This window comes from Pungitius pungitius, unplaced genomic scaffold, assembly GCF_949316345.1.
Source record: "Pungitius pungitius unplaced genomic scaffold, fPunPun2.1 scaffold_25, whole genome shotgun sequence".
Taxonomy (NCBI): Eukaryota; Metazoa; Chordata; class Actinopteri; order Perciformes; family Gasterosteidae; genus Pungitius; species Pungitius pungitius.
The window spans coordinates 987,605-1,004,191 of record NW_026909837.1 but is presented as its reverse complement, the minus strand read 5'-3'; the positions used below and the strand labels follow the sequence as shown (position 1 = coordinate 1,004,191).

Genomic DNA, 16,587 nt, shown 5'->3' with positions numbered 1-16,587 from the left:
CCTCAGAGACTTTTTTAAGTCTCCCTTTAATACATTTGGTAAAAAATCAGCGGACTTGTCGGTCAAACAGGGTGCGGGCGGGGCTTCGTCAAAATCTTCCAGGGGGCGCAATGGAGGCAATTTTTCACTTTTGATCCAAAACTGCACATCAGGTCTGTAAAGGTCATCACGTAGGATACTCACAGAGGTTTTCAAGAGTTTTGGAGTGTGCCGAGGCTCAGAAGATGTGCTTGAACTTTCATGCGAATATGGCGACGTCACAGCCACAAAGTTGGTCCAAAACTCCCAATTCTCACTGTGAGCCATCGTCACAGTCTTACGTCTTATATTCCCAGATTTGAAGTTGATCAGATTAAAGGGCTGGGAAATGGACATGTAAATGTACAAACTTTGCATTGACCTAAGCCAATAGGTGGCGCTATACTTTTTCGAAAATCACTGCATGGCATTACTTAAAGGCCTACACAAGCATCATGAATATACATTTATAGCCAGAAATATCAATGTTCCTTGGAGTTATACCATTTTACATTTTGGAAAAAAATCGTCCAAAATTGTCCAAACTGCACGCAAGCTCACGCCCAGGTGGTTTTATGAAAACTCTTGATTTTAATAACTTTTGACCCCAAGGCTGTCAGGAACCAGTTGCCAAATTTTGAAATGGATCGGATTTAAACTCTCGGAGGAGTTCGTTCGTTTGTAAATGCAAAAATTGAAGGAAATGGCCAAAAATACACAGAATCACTACAGCGCCCCCTAATGTTCAAATATTCTGGGAAAATTTGGGGATGTTCTAGGACTCATTGTGAACATGTCCTCAAAATTTGGTGAGAATGACGGTTAGAAAAAAAAAAAGTTATAGGCCTTTGAACTTTCAGGACACAAACCTACAAACTTCATTGGTCCATAACTTTATTGAAAAATGAGATATCAACATTCTTTCAATAACTTTTGATCGCATCGAGCCAACGATCATTTTGCCGAAGATTTCGTAAGAATCGGACCAAGCGTCTGGGAGGAGTTCGCAAAAACGTGTTTTTCACAAAATTCAAAATGGCGGCCATAAAACGGTAGGCGCATTTGCATACCATAATTTTTTTTGTGTACAGCACATCCAAGAGAACCTGTGTGAAAAGGTTCCAAGTCGATCGGTAAAAGTAAAAAAAAAAATTAACATTGCGGCCACTTTGGGGGGCGCTAGAGAGTTCTTTTTTCTCTCCTCTAATTGCGGGACCCGAATCATACGTCAATTTTGCGCACTTCTGATGCGCGTGCAAAAATTCAAGAGTTTTTGAACATGATAAAGTCCCCAAAAGTGCGTTCGAAGTGGCGAAATAATAATAATTAAAGCTGCAAGCAGCGATGAACGGGCCTTCGCCTATTCTCGCACGTCGGGGTGGGGCGGCGGTCGGCCGGGCTCGCGGGTCAAAAAAGACTAAAGAGACTAAACAAATCATTCTCGGGGCTGCCATTCAAACCCGAATCTGCGGCCTCGCGAACGGAATCCACCGACGCCGGGCTGTTGCCCCGCTGCAAAAGACCTGCAGAGTAATCATTACGGGTCTCGGGCACGATGACCACGATAACAAAAAGATGCATTCCTGTAAAATAAAGGTAGAGTCTGAAGCGCAAGAATCACAGCAAACGCTCGTCTCGTTCTCCAGTTTGCGTCCGTATAATTGATTCAACACACGTACAGTTTACATCCAGTGCATTTTTCTTGTCCTGTATATCTTATAGACGCAGTCTCAATCAAGGTTAATTCACACCTTGGTTTAGTCGAGGTAGAAGGACGACAGCTAACCCCACCTCTTTTGCTCCATCAAGATATGTTAACTTTTTAACCAAACCCGCTGGATGACGAAGTGGCTGTCTTCCTGAAGAGAGCTTTGCTGAATGAAATAATTAATAATACATTGACTAAGATACACTCTTCCTCCAGGGCTTAATATATCGGTAAGTTCAGTTTGAATCAGTTAAGCCATGTAGAAACTTTGCATTGACCCAAGTCATTAAAATTAAAAAAGTTCCAAGCCATCCAGGCCTATATGTCGTCAAGACAATTGAGTAGTTGTCCAACAGAGTTATCCTTTTTTGTTTTAAGATAAAAACCATAGCTGTTATTACTGCCTAATATAGTTCCAATTGACCAACTACATGAGACATTTCCACACCATATTGACCGTGCAATCTCTTCTTCAAACTCCGTTTGAAAGAAGACCACTGGCTGAAAAACAAAAAATAAAAGAAATGGGACCGGACCAGCCACAAATTAACATCAGACAGCAGGTGAAAGACAAGGAAGCGTCGTACACTAGAGGCTTTTCGCGGACATGGTACACTAGGAAGCCGTGGCTAACCGGCTGTGGAGTAACTAACTCGCTGTTTTGCTTCCCTTGTTTGCTTTTTAAAACCGCAGCGACCGATCGAGTCTGGTGTGAAAACGGTGTTCAGGACATGAAACATTTCATCTCATCTGCTACTCCAAGCACTCACCATCTCATCTGCTCCTCCAAGCACTCAGCATCTTATCTGCTCCTCCAAGCACTCAGCATCTCCTCTGCTCCTCCAGGCACTCAGCATCTCCTCTGCTCCTCCAGAGATGCTGTTGTGTCCCTGGAGGAGCAGAGGAGATGCTGTTGTGTCTCTGGAGGAGCAGAGGAGATGCTGTTGTGTCCCTGGAGGTGCAGAGGAGATGCTGTTGTGTCCCTGGAGGAGCAGAGGAGATGCTGTTGTGTCTCTGGAGGAGTTTTATGTTTTTTTTGTGTGTCTGTCTTAGAGGTGGTTTGCTGTACGATTAATGTGAACACTGGAGACAATGTAAATAATTTTTATTGACTTGCTCACCATTACAATTGGTAATGCACAGTCTTCTTCATCTAGTGGTTACTCCATGTAATAACAGCGACTATTTGCCTCTTTGTGTATATTGAATATTGACGCAAATTACAGCAATTATAAGTTCACCTTGTATGACTTGGTTTCCTAATATGATGTGTATGACTTGGTATGACCTTGTCTTTGAAAGAACAATATTTGAAATCTACAAGGACATTCTAAATTCATAATAATTACATTAGATGCTATTTGTTTTTAAGTCGTTACTTTGGTGTTAATGTAATAAATAAACGGCAGAAATCTCCCTCAGCCCCCCCTACTTTTTCCATCACCAGCCGCCACTGCTTAACAGTAACCCGTAATATCACAAAACGTGTTTGCATCTCCACCCGTATGTTGCTTCCCAACGGAGCCACCAGCTCACTGTGATTACGCAATACAAAATGGCGGAGAGTGCGATCTTTGGGGACTATATTTTGCAGCATTGTTCAATAAACACAATTGAAGTCACATCAGGAGTCTAATTAATTAAGAAAGGGCGATGTACAAAGTGCAAAACATGAATAGCGGTTACTTTGAACAGAAATACATTACGTTAGAGCTGGCAAACGCCAGGTCACTCACGTCTCCCCCTCCAGCTCCACACATACGGCAGCTGTGCCCAGCAGCCGTATGTGGCTGAAACGAGTGTGACACAGCTGCTCTAAGTGTACAGTTATTTAAAAACCTCAGCAAGGAGAGTTACCTGAATCATTTTGTCCGTTAGATCAGCCGGACACGCGTTTAAAAAAAGAAGTAACAAAAAAAAAAGTATGATTTCGTCGGGACTCGATCTCACGACCATAGGATCGGGGGGCGGTCTCTTACCAGGAGAGCTAAACCGTCTGATGGCTTTGAGAATTCGAAAACTCACTGAAATAGGATTGGTCACTCTCCGCCAAAAATTCAGGTAATATTCACACTAAAAAAATTATAACTGCCTTCCTGTTTGTTTTAGAGAAAATTCCTCAGAGACTTTTTTAAGTCTCCCTTTAATACATTTGGTAAAAAATCAGCGGACTTGTCGGTCAAACAGGGTGCGGGCGGGGCTTCGTCAAAATCTTCCAGGGGGCGCAATGGAGGCAATTTTTCACTTTTGATCCAAAACTGCACATCAGGTCTGTAAAGGTCATCACGTAGGATACTCACAGAGGTTTTCAACAGTTTTGGAGTGTGCCGAGGCTCAGAAGATGTGCTTGAACTTTCATGCGAATATGGCGACGTCACAGCCACAAAGTTGGTCCAAAACTCCCAATTCTCACTGTGAGCCATCGTCACAGTCTTACGTCTTATATTCCCAGATTTGAAGTTGATCAGATTAAAGGGCTGGGAAATGGACATGTAAATGTACAAACTTTGCATTGACCTAAGCCAATAGGTGGCGCTATACTTTTTCGAAAATCACTGCATGGCATTACTTAAAGGCCTACACAAGCATCATGAATATACATTTATAGCCAGAAATATCAATGTTCCTTGGAGTTATACCATTTTACATTTTGGAAAAAAATCGTCCAAAATTGTCCAAACTGCACGCAAGCTCACGCCCAGGTGGTTTTATGAAAACTCTTGATTTTAATAACTTTTGACCCCAAGGCTGTCAGGAACCAGTTGCCAAATTTTGAAATGGATCGGATTTAAACTCTCGGAGGAGTTCGTTCGTTTGTAAATGCAAAAATTGAAGGAAATGGCCAAAAATACACAGAATCACCACAGCGCCCCCTAATGTTCAAATATTCTGGGAAAATTTGGGGATGTTCTAGGACTCATTGTGAACATGTCCTCAAAATTTGGTGAAAATGACGGTTAGAAAAAAAAAAAGTTATAGGCCTTTGAACTTTCAGGACACAAACCTACAAACTTCATTGGTCCATAACTTTATTGAAAAATGAGATATCAACATTCTTTCAATAACTTTTGATCGCATCGAGCCAACGATCATTTTGCCGAAGATTTCGTAAGAATCGGACCAAGCGTCTGGGAGGAGTTCGCAAAAACGTGTTTTTCACAAAATTCAAAATGGCGGCCATAAAACGGTAGGCGCATTTGCATACCATAATTTTTTTTGTGTACAGCACATCCAAGAGAACCTGTGTGAAAAGGTTCCAAGTCGATCGGTAAAAGTAAAAAAAAAAATTAACATTGCGGCCACTTTGGGGGGCGCTAGAGAGTTCTTTTTTCTCTCCTCTAATTGCGGGACCCGAATCATACGTCAATTTTGCGCACTTCTGATGCGCGTGCAAAAATTCAAGAGTTTTTGAACATGATGAAGTCCCCGAAAGTGCGTTCGAAGTGGCGAAATAATAATAATAATAATAATAATAATAATTCTTGCAATTTCAATAGGGCTTTCGCCCGACTTTCAGTCGGCTCAGGCCCTAATGAATTCTTGCAATTTCAATAGGGCTTTCGCCCGACTTGCAGTCGGCTCAGGCCCTAAATATAACAGTACATCTGTCATACAAGACACAATATGTAAACTATTTACAACATGCACAGGTATTTTAAGATCTAAACTATTTACAACATGCACAGGTATTTTAACGATCTAAACTATTAACAATATGACTCCACTGCACATGGGATGAGCTGCGGAGTGGACTGTTAGTAATTTCAAAAGAGAGGCTCGTGTTCAAAAATTGGAAGCCTGGATGGGGACGTCTGGAAGAATTCAGCCAAACTACTTCTCTCGTTCTGGTAGATTTATTCGTCAGATCACAGGTCAAGTATAAGCGCTGCATTTGCAAAGGCAGGAGCAGTTCAGGCAGCACGCAGGCTGTAGGAACAACTAACTAACATCAGCAAAAACATCATGTTTTATAACCCAAAAGACAAAGAAAAGATTTCTATTGGCCCTAAGCTGGCGTAGGGGATGAACCTTCTCCCCCCGCCTCTAAGGATCCGGTCACATCCAATGTGCAGACCACCTTGCCTAACGTAAACAAAGAACAATGGTTGAGTGTTGGTTGGGGTGTGGTGTGAACCTCCCTCCTTATCTTACACATCTGCTGGTTGACCCGCTGACCTTGCTTCCCTAGTCAGAACAGAAACCGATCCCCTTATCAATACACACAGAGAAACCTCTGTTTGTCCGTGCGGGTCCCGACTCTTAAATCAAGTCCAGACAGGAACCCCCATCCTGCCAGACTGTCTCTGACTTGAATTCTTCAGCAGGACAGGAAAACAATTTCTAACTCAGCACTAAGAAAAAAGCTTTTGATTATCAGGACTCCTCACAAGTCAGCACAAAGGTCACTATCTGTGAGTGCTCGTTCCCATGTCACGAGTGTTGCTGGTGCAGACTGCAGGGAGGACTCAAACGCAGAGTTTCTTGAACTGAGTGCTCTTTAATCCAAACAAAACCAAAGACGTGCACCAACGATGACCGACAATAGACAATGACGCGACAAAGGACAACAGGCACACAGGGCTTAAATACACAAGGGAGGTGCAGGTGATTGGACACAGGTGGAGACAATCACGCAATCACAAGACAAGGCAGGAAGTGAAGTTAACCCAGGACCACAAGGAACATGAAACTTCAAACTAAAACAGGAAGAGGGACCAAACCGTGACATCCCAATGCTGGTGAACCACTCGGCTGAGCCTCGACCTTCCCCAGACAGCTTCTTGACCACCTGAAAAAATAACATTTCAGGTTTGAATTGTATGAACCCACTTATGGATTCTGTTGATGTTGGTTTTTTTTCAAACAATTTGACTTCAGACGTTAAGGCATTATGTTGTGGGCATTGTTTGTTTTGATTGACATACTTTCTTAGTGGAGTCCATTTTCAGTGCTGTGCCAAAAGTGGAGAGGAAATCGGTAATCTTCGGTAATCTTGCACATTGTCCGCCTCTGCCAGCAGGAAGGCGTGACGCAGGAGCCGTGCTTGCTGGTGAGGATGGCAGGGAACAGAGCTTGATGAGCCTCACTAAGTTGAGATAAAATAGCCCGATCCCATGCAAGCCATCGGCCCACTGTGCCACCTCCTCCACTCCTGGCGGCCTTTGTGCAGGGTCCACAGCACAGGACCTCAGTGACCAATGTGTACCAGCTGGACACATCGCAAATGTGACGTACCTATAGTAGATATTATATTATTATCAGATATTTTGCATATATGTTTACATACGTAGTAAGAACACAAGTGCAGTGATTCATACTCTGTGGTGGAAGCCAGACTTGTAGAGGTGTACATCCCTCCCGTGCCCGACGCAGTCAGATTTATGCTGAAATATCTGAACAGGGGTGAACAGGCCTCTTTCTGCGTCCTCTTTTAGCCAGGATATGTCTGCTGATGGGACACCATTGGGGTTTTCCCACAAACGCACCCAGCCCTCCAGCTCCACCTGGAACGCAGAAACAAAACATTTGGTTATTTTTGTCTAAAAATGATTGCTAAAACATGAAACCAATTACAACATTTAAAACAAATGTCTAATTTACTTTGTTTGCATATAGTGTGAATATCACACAGAGGAGTCACTCAGAGTTGATTTCACGGCGGAATCAGGACCCCTGGATGTGGACGGGGTCTCTGTGGGCTGGCTGGTTGACCCGTGCTGGTCCGTCCTCAAAGGGGTCTCTGGCTGCCTGGTCCTCACAGGGGTCACCGGCTGCTTGGTCCTCACAGGGGTCTCCGGCTGCCTGGGCCTCACAGGGGTCTCCGGCTGCCTGGGCCTCACGGGGGTCTCCGGCTGCCTGGGCCTCACGGGGGTCGTGGGCAGATTTGCCGTCTCAGACTGACTCCTCGGCTTTGTCCTGTCTGTGGGTCGGAAATCCTGGCTCTGCCTGCCAGTTTTGCGACATGGAGGCTCTTGGAACTCCAGCAAGTCTAAGAATTCGCCAAACACAATAGTTTTGTATTGTATTATATTTTCCAATGTAGGTTATGATGTCTGTTAATTGTGAATCTCACTAACCTTCAACTTCCTGGCTTGCAGCAACCAATTCAGCGTCATCATCTGCCGAAGCCTAGCTAGCCTGCGGTTGGTGCACAACAAATGTAAAGTCTTAGTTTTATGACATATCAGTTATTAATTACCAAAAACCAACAAACTTTTTTTTGCCTTCTGCATATTCTGCTCTTCATAACGTATGAATAATGTAATCCACCCTCACCTGCTCCTTCTCTTTGAGGTATTTCCTGAACCTCTTCATCTGCACGCTTGTGATGTGGGTCACTGGTGTGTGCAGCCAACTCCTCACAGAAGTGTAGGCCTTGTGTGTGAGCTCCCTCTGCTCAGCACTGAAGTGCTCTGGCCTGTCCTTTTGGGTGAGGTACTGACTGTAAAGCTCCCACATCTCCTCAAAGGTGTAATGCTCAAATCCTTTCTGGCCGTAGATACACCTGTGGATGTTGGCCTCAAGGAGACTGGAGACTTGTGGGAAGCTCTCTGCATATTCTGTGAGGTAGTCCTTCATCCACTGGTTCCCCACCTTTCCATTTCTCTGTGGATTTCCAACCTCCAGTCTGTGCTTGTCGAGCATGCTGGAATCATACACTTTAACTTAGTACTTCTATCAGTAATATAACTGCACTTGAGATAATGAAGAAAAAAAAATAAACACTCATAATCCATCTATGCAAAAAGACAGGCTCATAACAACTATATTCAAAATGCATAGCCTACAATGGTAATAACATGATAACGATATTATAACATTCTTACTATTTCACGTAGCCCACGTCGTTTGCCACAAGCCAGTGAAATGGTGCATTTTCATACTGGCCAAATGGAATAACGAGCTTTCCCAGACACAGCTGACGTGATGGTGCAGAGATTCCTTCTGCTCGAAGCAGCCGCTCTGCGTGGGCCAGGGAAGAGGCCTGCTCCAGCAGCTGGCTTGGAGGTTTGGGGAAGACCATCCTCTTCTCCCTGTAGTCACGGGCCTCTTTGGTAGGTACCACTACAGCCTGTTGCCGATGCCAAGGGGCATCTGGGTTCACGACGCGGATTACTGGGGTCGCCATCTCCTAATGAGCAATCCCACAACAACGACAAAAATATTACTATTGTTTAAAATATTGTAATAATATATGAACAATGTAAGAATAAATGTCAGAGAACAACAGGCTATTGATTTCATTTTAACACCCAGGGAAGAAGAGAATAAAGTGTCAGGTCAGGATGACAACTGCTGTAACCCTGTTAATGGAATGGAACCATTATGAACTATGATTTCAGCTTCGCTGAGAGATATGAGCCGTCAAGTAACTTAGTTAGCTGGAAATGTAGCTACCTGACATGACCGTCAAGAGCTTGGCCTTGAACGTTATTTGTGGGATAACACCAAATAAAATGTACAATGATGTTTATTATGGAGTATCGCAAGTAAAACCAGAACTTTTTACTGAGAGGTTGAACATGAACTAGCTGCCATGTTACTTTACCTGCCGCACGACGTATATTTAATTGGCAGGTATCTGGCCGGGGTTAAGAGGAGGTATGCAAAGAGCAGAGGGCCATATGCCCAATGCTAAACAAGCCGCCGTTTCCGTGGTGTAGTGGTCATCACGTTCGCCTCACACGCGAAAGGTCCCCAGTTCGAAACTGGGCGGAAACAATCCAGGCTGACGTTGAGCTTTTCTCCACTCCTTGGCTGTGAACCATGCCCTTGTACATGTATGTAGGAGCTGACTTCCATCCCAACCTCTTTACAAATGTCTTCAAACTCTTTCATTGTGATCAAAGTCAACTCCTGATGAAGCCGTCAGACCAAGATCATCTGCAAAGAGCAGAGGGCCATATGCCCAATGACAAACAAGCCGCCGTTTCCGTGGTGTAGTGGTCATCACGTTTGCCTCACATGCGAAAGGTCCCCAGTTCGAAACTGGGCGGAAACAATATCGGGTTTTTTTTGGTTTACTCTGCAGCGGAATATCTTCTCTCGATTGGTCATTAAAGACCACTCGCCTAGTTTCTGCAAAATTCAACTCTCTGATGAAGCCAACAGATTTATTCGTGGCTTATTAACAAGAAACTCCCCGTCAGGGAATCAAACCCTGGTCTTCTGCGTGACAAGCAGAGATACTGTCCACTATACTAACGAGGACTCCTTCAGTATATTTAATATTTAATCGGGTTTTTTTTGGTTTACTCTGCAGCGGAATATCTTCTCTCGATTGGTCATTAAAGACCACTCGTCTAGTTTCTGCAAAATTCAACTCTCTGATGAAGCCAACAGATTTATTCGTGGCTTATTAACAAGAAACTCCCCGTCAGGGAATCGAACCCTGGTCTTCTGCGTGACAAGCAGAGATACTGTCCACTATACTAACGAGGACTCCTTCAGTATATTTAATTGGCAGGTATCTGGCCGGGGTTAAGAGGAGGTATGCACTATAATTCTGTATTATTGGGGATGAACATCACTCCGGGCCAACGTTGAGAATTTCTCCACTCCTTGGCTGAGGACCACGCCCTAGTACATGTATGTAGGAGCTGACTTCCATCCCAACCTCTTTACAAATGTCTTCAAACTCTTTCATTGTGATCAAAGTCAACTCCTGATGAAGCCGTCAGACCAAGATCATCTGCAAAGAGCAGAGGGCCATATGCCCAATGCTAAACAAGCCGCCGTTTCCGTGGTGTAGTGGTCATCACGTTCGCCTCACACGCGAAAGGTCCCCAGTTCGAAACTGGGCGGAAACACTCCAGGCTGACGTTGAGCTTTTCTCCACTCCTTGGCTGTGAACCACGCCCTTGTACATGTATGTAGGAGCTGACTTCCATCCCAACCTCTTTACAAATGTCTTCAAACTCTTTCATTGTGATCAAAGTCAACTCCTGATGAAGCCGTCAGACCAAGATCATCTGCAAAGAGCAGAGGGCCATATGCCCAATGCTAAACAAGCCGCCGTTTCCGTGGTGTAGTGGTCATCACGTTCGCCTCACACGCGGAAGGCCCCCAGTTCGAAACTGGGCGGAAACAATATCGGGTTTTTTTTGGTTTACTCTGCAGCGAAATATCTTCTCTCGATTGGTCATTAAAGACCACTCGTCTAGTTTCTGCAAAATTCAACTCTCTGATGAAGCCAACAGATTTATTCGTGGCTTATTAACAAGAAACTCCCCGTCAGGGAATCGAACCCTGGTCTTCTGCGTGACAAGCAGAGATACTGTCCACTATACTAACGAGGACTCCTTCAGTATATTTAATTGGCAGGTATCTGGCCGGGGTTAAGAGGAGGTATGCACTATAATTCTGTATTATTGGGGATGAACATCACTCCGGGCCAACGTTGAGAATTTCTCCACTCCTTGGCTGAGAACCACGCCCTAGTACATGTATGTAGGAGCTGACTTCCATCCCAACCTCTTTACAAATGTCTTCAAACTCTTTCATTGTGATCAAAGTCAACTCCTGATGAAGCCGTCAGACCAAGATCATCTGCAAAGAGCAGAGGGCCATATACCCAATGCTAAACAAGCCGCCGTTTCCGTGGTGTAGTGGTCATCACGTTCGCCTCACACGCGAAAGGTCCCCAGTTCGAAACTGGGCGGAAACACTCCAGGCTGACGATGAGCTTTTCTCCACTCCTTGGCTGTGAACCACGCCCTTGTACATGTATGTAGGAGCTGACTTCCATCCCAACCTCTTTACAAATGTCTTCAAACTCTTTCATTGTGATCAAAGTCAACTCCTGATGAAGCCGTCAGACCAAGATCATCTGCAAAGAGCAGAGGGCCATATGCCCAATGCTAAACAAGCCGCCGTTTCCGTGGTGTAGTGGTCATCACGTTCGCCTCACACGCGGAAGGCCCCCAGTTCGAAACTGGGCGGAAACAATATCGGGTTTTTTTTGGTTTACTCTGCAGCGGAATATCTTCTCTCGATTGGTCATTAAAGACCACTCGTCTAGTTTCTGCAAAATTCAACTCTCTGATGAAGCCAACAGATTTATTCGTGGCTTATTAACAAGAAACTCCCCGTCAGGGAATCGAACCCTGGTCTTCTGCGTGACAAGCAGAGATACTGTCCACTATACTAACGAGGACTCCTTCAGTATATTTAATATTTAATCGGGTTTTTTTTGGTTTACTCTGCAGCGGAATATCTTCTCTCGATTGGTCATTAAAGACCACTCGTCTAGTTTCTGCAAAATTCAACTCTCTGATGAAGCCAACAGATTTATTCGTGGCTTATTAACAAGAAACTCCCCGTCAGGGAATCGAACCCTGGTCTTCTGCGTGACAAGCAGAGATACTGTCCACTATACTAACGAGGACTCCTTCAGTATATTTAATTGGCAGGTATCTGGCCGGGGTTAAGAGGAGGTATGCACTATAATTCTGTATTATTGGGGATGAACATCACTCCGGGCCAACGTTGAGAATTTCTCCACTCCTTGGCTGAGAACCACGGTCTCGTACATGTATGTAGGAGCTGACTTCCATCCCAACCTCTTTACAAATGTCTTCAAACTCTTTCATTGTGATCAAAGTCAACTCCTGATGAAGCCGTCAGACCAAGATCATCTGCAAAGAGCAGAGGGCCATATGCCCAATGCCAAACAAGCCGCCGTTTCCGTGGTGTAGTGGTCATCACGTTCGCCTCACACGCGAAAGGTCCCCAGTTCGAAACTGGGCGGAAACACTCCAGGCTGACGTTGAGCTTTTCTCCACTCCTTGGCTGTGAACCACGCCCTTGTACATGTATGTAGGAGCTGACTTCCATCCCAACCTCTTTACAAATGTCTTCAAACTCTTTCATTGTGATCAAAGTCAACTCCTGATGAAGCCGTCAGACCAAGATCATCTGCAAAGAGCAGAGGGCCATATGCCCAATGCTAAACAAGCCGCCGTTTCCGTGGTGTAGTGGTCATCACGTTCGCCTCACACGCGGAAGGCCCCCAGTTCGAAACTGGGCGGAAACAATATCGGGTTTTTTTTGGTTTACTCTGCAGCGGAATATCTTCTCTCGATTGGTCATTAAAGACCACTCGTCTAGTTTCTGCAAAATTCAACTCTCTGATGAAGCCAACAGATTTATTCGTGGCTTATTAACAAGAAACTCCCCGTCAGGGAATCGAACCCTGGTCTTCTGCGTGACAAGCAGAGATACTGTCCACTATACTAACGAGGACTCCTTCAGTATATTTAATTGGCAGGTATCTGGCCGGGGTTAAGAGGAGGTATGCACTATAATTCTGTATTATTGGGGATGAACATCACTCCGGGCCAACGTTGAGAATTTCTCCACTCCTTGGCTGAGAACCACGCCCTAGTACATGTATGTAGGAGCTGACTTCCATCCCAACCTCTTTACAAATGTCTTCAAACTCTTTCATTGTGATCAAAGTCAACTCCTGATGAAGCCGTCAGACCAAGATCATCTGCAAAGAGCAGAGGGCCATATGCCCAATGCTAAACAAGCCGCCGTTTCCGTGGTGTAGTGGTCATCACGTTCGCCTCACACGCGGAAGGCCCCCAGTTCGAAACTGGGCGGAAACAATATCGGGTTTTTTTTGGTTTACTCTGCAGCGGAATATCTTCTCTCGATTGGTCATTAAAGACCACTCGTCTAGTTTCTGCAAAATTCAACTCTCTGATGAAGCCAACAGATTTATTCGTGGCTTATTAACAAGAAACTCCCCGTCAGGGAATCGAACCCTGGTCTTCTGCGTGACAAGAAGATATACTGTCCACTATACTAACGAGGACTCCTTCAGTATATTTAATTGGCAGGTATCTGGCCGGGGTTAAGAGGAGGTATGCACTATAATTCTGTATTATTGGGGATGAACATCACTCCGGGCCAACGTTGAGAATTTCTCCACTCCTTGGCTGAGAACCACGCCCTAGTACATGTATGTAGGAGCTGACTTCCATCCCAACCTCTTAACAAATGTCTTCAAACTCTTTCATTGTGATCAAAGTCAACTCCTGATGAAGCCGTCAGACCAAGATCATCTGCAAAGAGCAGAGGGCCATATGCCCAATGCTAAACAAGCCGCCGTTTCCGTGGTGTAGTGGTCATCACGTTCGCCTCACACGCGGAAGGCCCCCAGTTCGAAACTGGGCGGAAACAATATCGGGTTTTTTTTGGTTTACTCTGCAGCAGAATATCTTCTCTCGATTGGTCATTAAAGACCACTCGTCTAGTTTCTGCAAAATTCAACTCTCTGATGAAGCCAACAGATTTATTCGTGGCTTATTAACAAGAAACTCCCCGTCAGGGAATCGAACCCTGGTCTTCTGCGTGACAAGCAGAGATACTGTCCACTATACTAACGAGGACTCCTTCAGTATATTTAATTGGCAGGTATCTGGCCGGGGTTAAGAGGAGGTATGCACTATAATTCTGTATTATTGGGGATGAACATCACTCCGGGCCAACGTTGAGAATTTCTCCACTCCTTGGCTGAGAACCACGCCCTAGTACATGTATGTAGGAGCTGACTTCCATCCCAACCTCTTTACAAATGTCTTCAAACTCTTTCATTGTGATCAAAGTCAACTCCTGATGAAGCCGTCAGACCAAGATCATCTGCAAAGAGCAGAGGGCCATATGCCCAATGCTAAACAAGCCGCCGTTTCCGTGGTGTAGTGGTCATCACGTTCGCCTCACACGCGAAAGGTCCCCAGTTCGAAACTGGGCGGAAACACTCCAGGCTGACGTTGAGCTTTTCTCCACTCCTTGGCTGTGAACCACGCCCTTGTACATGTATGTAGGAGCTGACTTCCATCCCAACCTCTTTACAAATGTCTTCAAACTCTTTCATTGTGATCAAAGTCAACTCCTGATGAAGCCGTCAGACCAAGATCATCTGCAAAGAGCAGAGGGCCATATGCCCAATGCTAAACAAGCCGCCGTTTCCGTGGTGTAGTGGTCATCACGTTCGCCTCACACGCGAAAGGTCCCCAGTTCGAAACTGGGCGGAAACACTCCAGGCTGACGTTGAGCTTTTCTCCACTCCTTGGCTGTGAACCACGCCCTTGTACATGTATGTAGGAGCTGACTTCCATCCCAACCTCTTTACAAATGTCTTCAAACTCTTTCATTGTGATCAAAGTCAACTCCTGATGAAGCCGTCAGACCAAGATCATCTGCAAAGAGCAGAGGGCCATATGCCCAATGCTAAACAAGCCGCCGTTTCCGTGGTGTAGTGGTCATCACGTTCGCCTCACACGCGGAAGGCCCCCAGTTCGAAACTGGGCGGAAACAATATCGGGTTTTTTTTGGTTTACTCTGCAGCGAAATATCTTCTCTCGATTGGTCATTAAAGACCACTCGTCTAGTTTCTGCAAAATTCAACTCTCTGATGAAGCCAACAGATTTATTCGTGGCTTATTAACAAGAAACTCCCCGTCAGGGAATCGAACCCTGGTCTTCTGCGTGACAAGCAGAGATACTGTCCACTATACTAACGAGGACTCCTTCAGTATATTTAATTGGCAGGTATCTGGCCGGGGTTAAGAGGAGGTATGCACTATAATTCTGTATTATTGGGGATGAACATCACTCCGGGCCAACGTTGAGAATTTCTCCACTCCTTGGCTGAGAACCACGCCCTAGTACATGTATGTAGGAGCTGACTTCCATCCCAACCTCTTTACAAATGTCTTCAAACTCTTTCATTGTGATCAAAGTCAACTCCTGATGAAGCCGTCAGACCAAGATCATCTGCAAAGAGCAGAGGGCCATATGCCCAATGCTAAACAAGCCGCCGTTTCCGTGGTGTAGTGGTCATCACGTTCGCCTCACACGCGAAAGGTCCCCAGTTCGAAACTGGGCGGAAACACTCCAGGCTGACGTTGAGCTTTTCTCCACTCCTTGGCTGTGAACCACGCCCTTGTACATGTATGTAGGAGCTGACTTCCATCCCAACCTCTTTACAAATGTCTTCAAACTCTTTCATTGTGATCAAAGTCAACTCCTGATGAAGCCGTCAGACCAAGATCATCTGCAAAGAGCAGAGGGCCATATGCCCAATGCTAAACAAGCCGCCGTTTCCGTGGTGTAGTGGTCATCACGTTCGCCTCACACGCGAAAGGTCCCCAGTTCGAAACTGGGCGGAAACACTCCAGGCTGACGTTGAGCTTTTCTCCACTCCTTGGCTGTGAACCACGCCCTTGTACATGTATGTAGGAGCTGACTTCCATCCCAACCTCTTTACAAATGTCTTCAAACTCTTTCATTGTGATCAAAGTCAACTCCTGATGAAGCCGTCAGACCAAGATCATCTGCAAAGAGCAGAGGGCCATATGCCCAATGCTAAACAAGCCGCCGTTTCCGTGGTGTAGTGGTCATCACGTTCGCCTCACACGCGGAAGGCCCCCAGTTCGAAACTGGGCGGAAACAATATCGGGTTTTTTTTGGTTTACTCTGCAGCGAAATATCTTCTCTCGATTGGTCATTAAAGACCACTCGTCTAGTTTCTGCAAAATTCAACTCTCTGATGAAGCCAACAGATTTATTCGTGGCTTATTAACAAGAAACTCCCCGTCAGGGAATCGAACCCTGGTCTTCTGCGTGACAAGCAGAGATACTGTCCACTATACTAACGAGGACTCCTTCAGTATATTTAATTGGCAGGTATCTGGCCGGGGTTAAGAGGAGGTATGCACTATAATTCTGTATTATTGGGGATGAACATCACTCCGGGCCAACGTTGAGAATTTCTCCACTCCTTGGCTGAGAACCACGCCCTAGTACATGTATGTAGGAGCTGACTTCCATCCCAACCTCTTTACAAATGT

The 16,587-nt window shown here is 45.2% G+C and overlaps 8 non-coding genes across 8 annotated transcripts; all 8 read right to left on the bottom strand.

Moving 5' to 3' along the window:
* Positions 1-10,096: 10,096 nt before the first annotated feature.
* On the bottom strand, positions 10,097-10,168 carry trnad-guc (transfer RNA aspartic acid (anticodon GUC)). Its single transcript has one exon. It is a non-coding gene; the product is annotated as a tRNA-Asp (tRNA).
* Positions 10,169-10,953: 785 nt separating this feature from the next.
* On the bottom strand, positions 10,954-11,025 carry trnad-guc (transfer RNA aspartic acid (anticodon GUC)). The gene has a single exon. It is a non-coding gene; the product is annotated as a tRNA-Asp (tRNA).
* A 785-nt stretch (positions 11,026-11,810) lies between these two features.
* Positions 11,811-11,882, bottom strand: trnad-guc (transfer RNA aspartic acid (anticodon GUC)). The gene has a single exon. It is a non-coding gene; the product is annotated as a tRNA-Asp (tRNA).
* Positions 11,883-12,041: 159 nt separating this feature from the next.
* On the bottom strand, positions 12,042-12,113 carry trnad-guc (transfer RNA aspartic acid (anticodon GUC)). Its single transcript has one exon. It is a non-coding gene; the product is annotated as a tRNA-Asp (tRNA).
* A 785-nt stretch (positions 12,114-12,898) lies between these two features.
* Positions 12,899-12,970, bottom strand: trnad-guc (transfer RNA aspartic acid (anticodon GUC)). The gene has a single exon. It is a non-coding gene; the product is annotated as a tRNA-Asp (tRNA).
* Positions 12,971-14,052: 1,082 nt separating this feature from the next.
* On the bottom strand, positions 14,053-14,124 carry trnad-guc (transfer RNA aspartic acid (anticodon GUC)). Its single transcript has one exon. It is a non-coding gene; the product is annotated as a tRNA-Asp (tRNA).
* A 1,065-nt stretch (positions 14,125-15,189) lies between these two features.
* Positions 15,190-15,261, bottom strand: trnad-guc (transfer RNA aspartic acid (anticodon GUC)). Its single transcript has one exon. It is a non-coding gene; the product is annotated as a tRNA-Asp (tRNA).
* Positions 15,262-16,326: 1,065 nt separating this feature from the next.
* trnad-guc (transfer RNA aspartic acid (anticodon GUC)) lies at positions 16,327-16,398 on the bottom strand. The gene has a single exon. It is a non-coding gene; the product is annotated as a tRNA-Asp (tRNA).
* Positions 16,399-16,587: the final 189 nt, after the last annotated feature.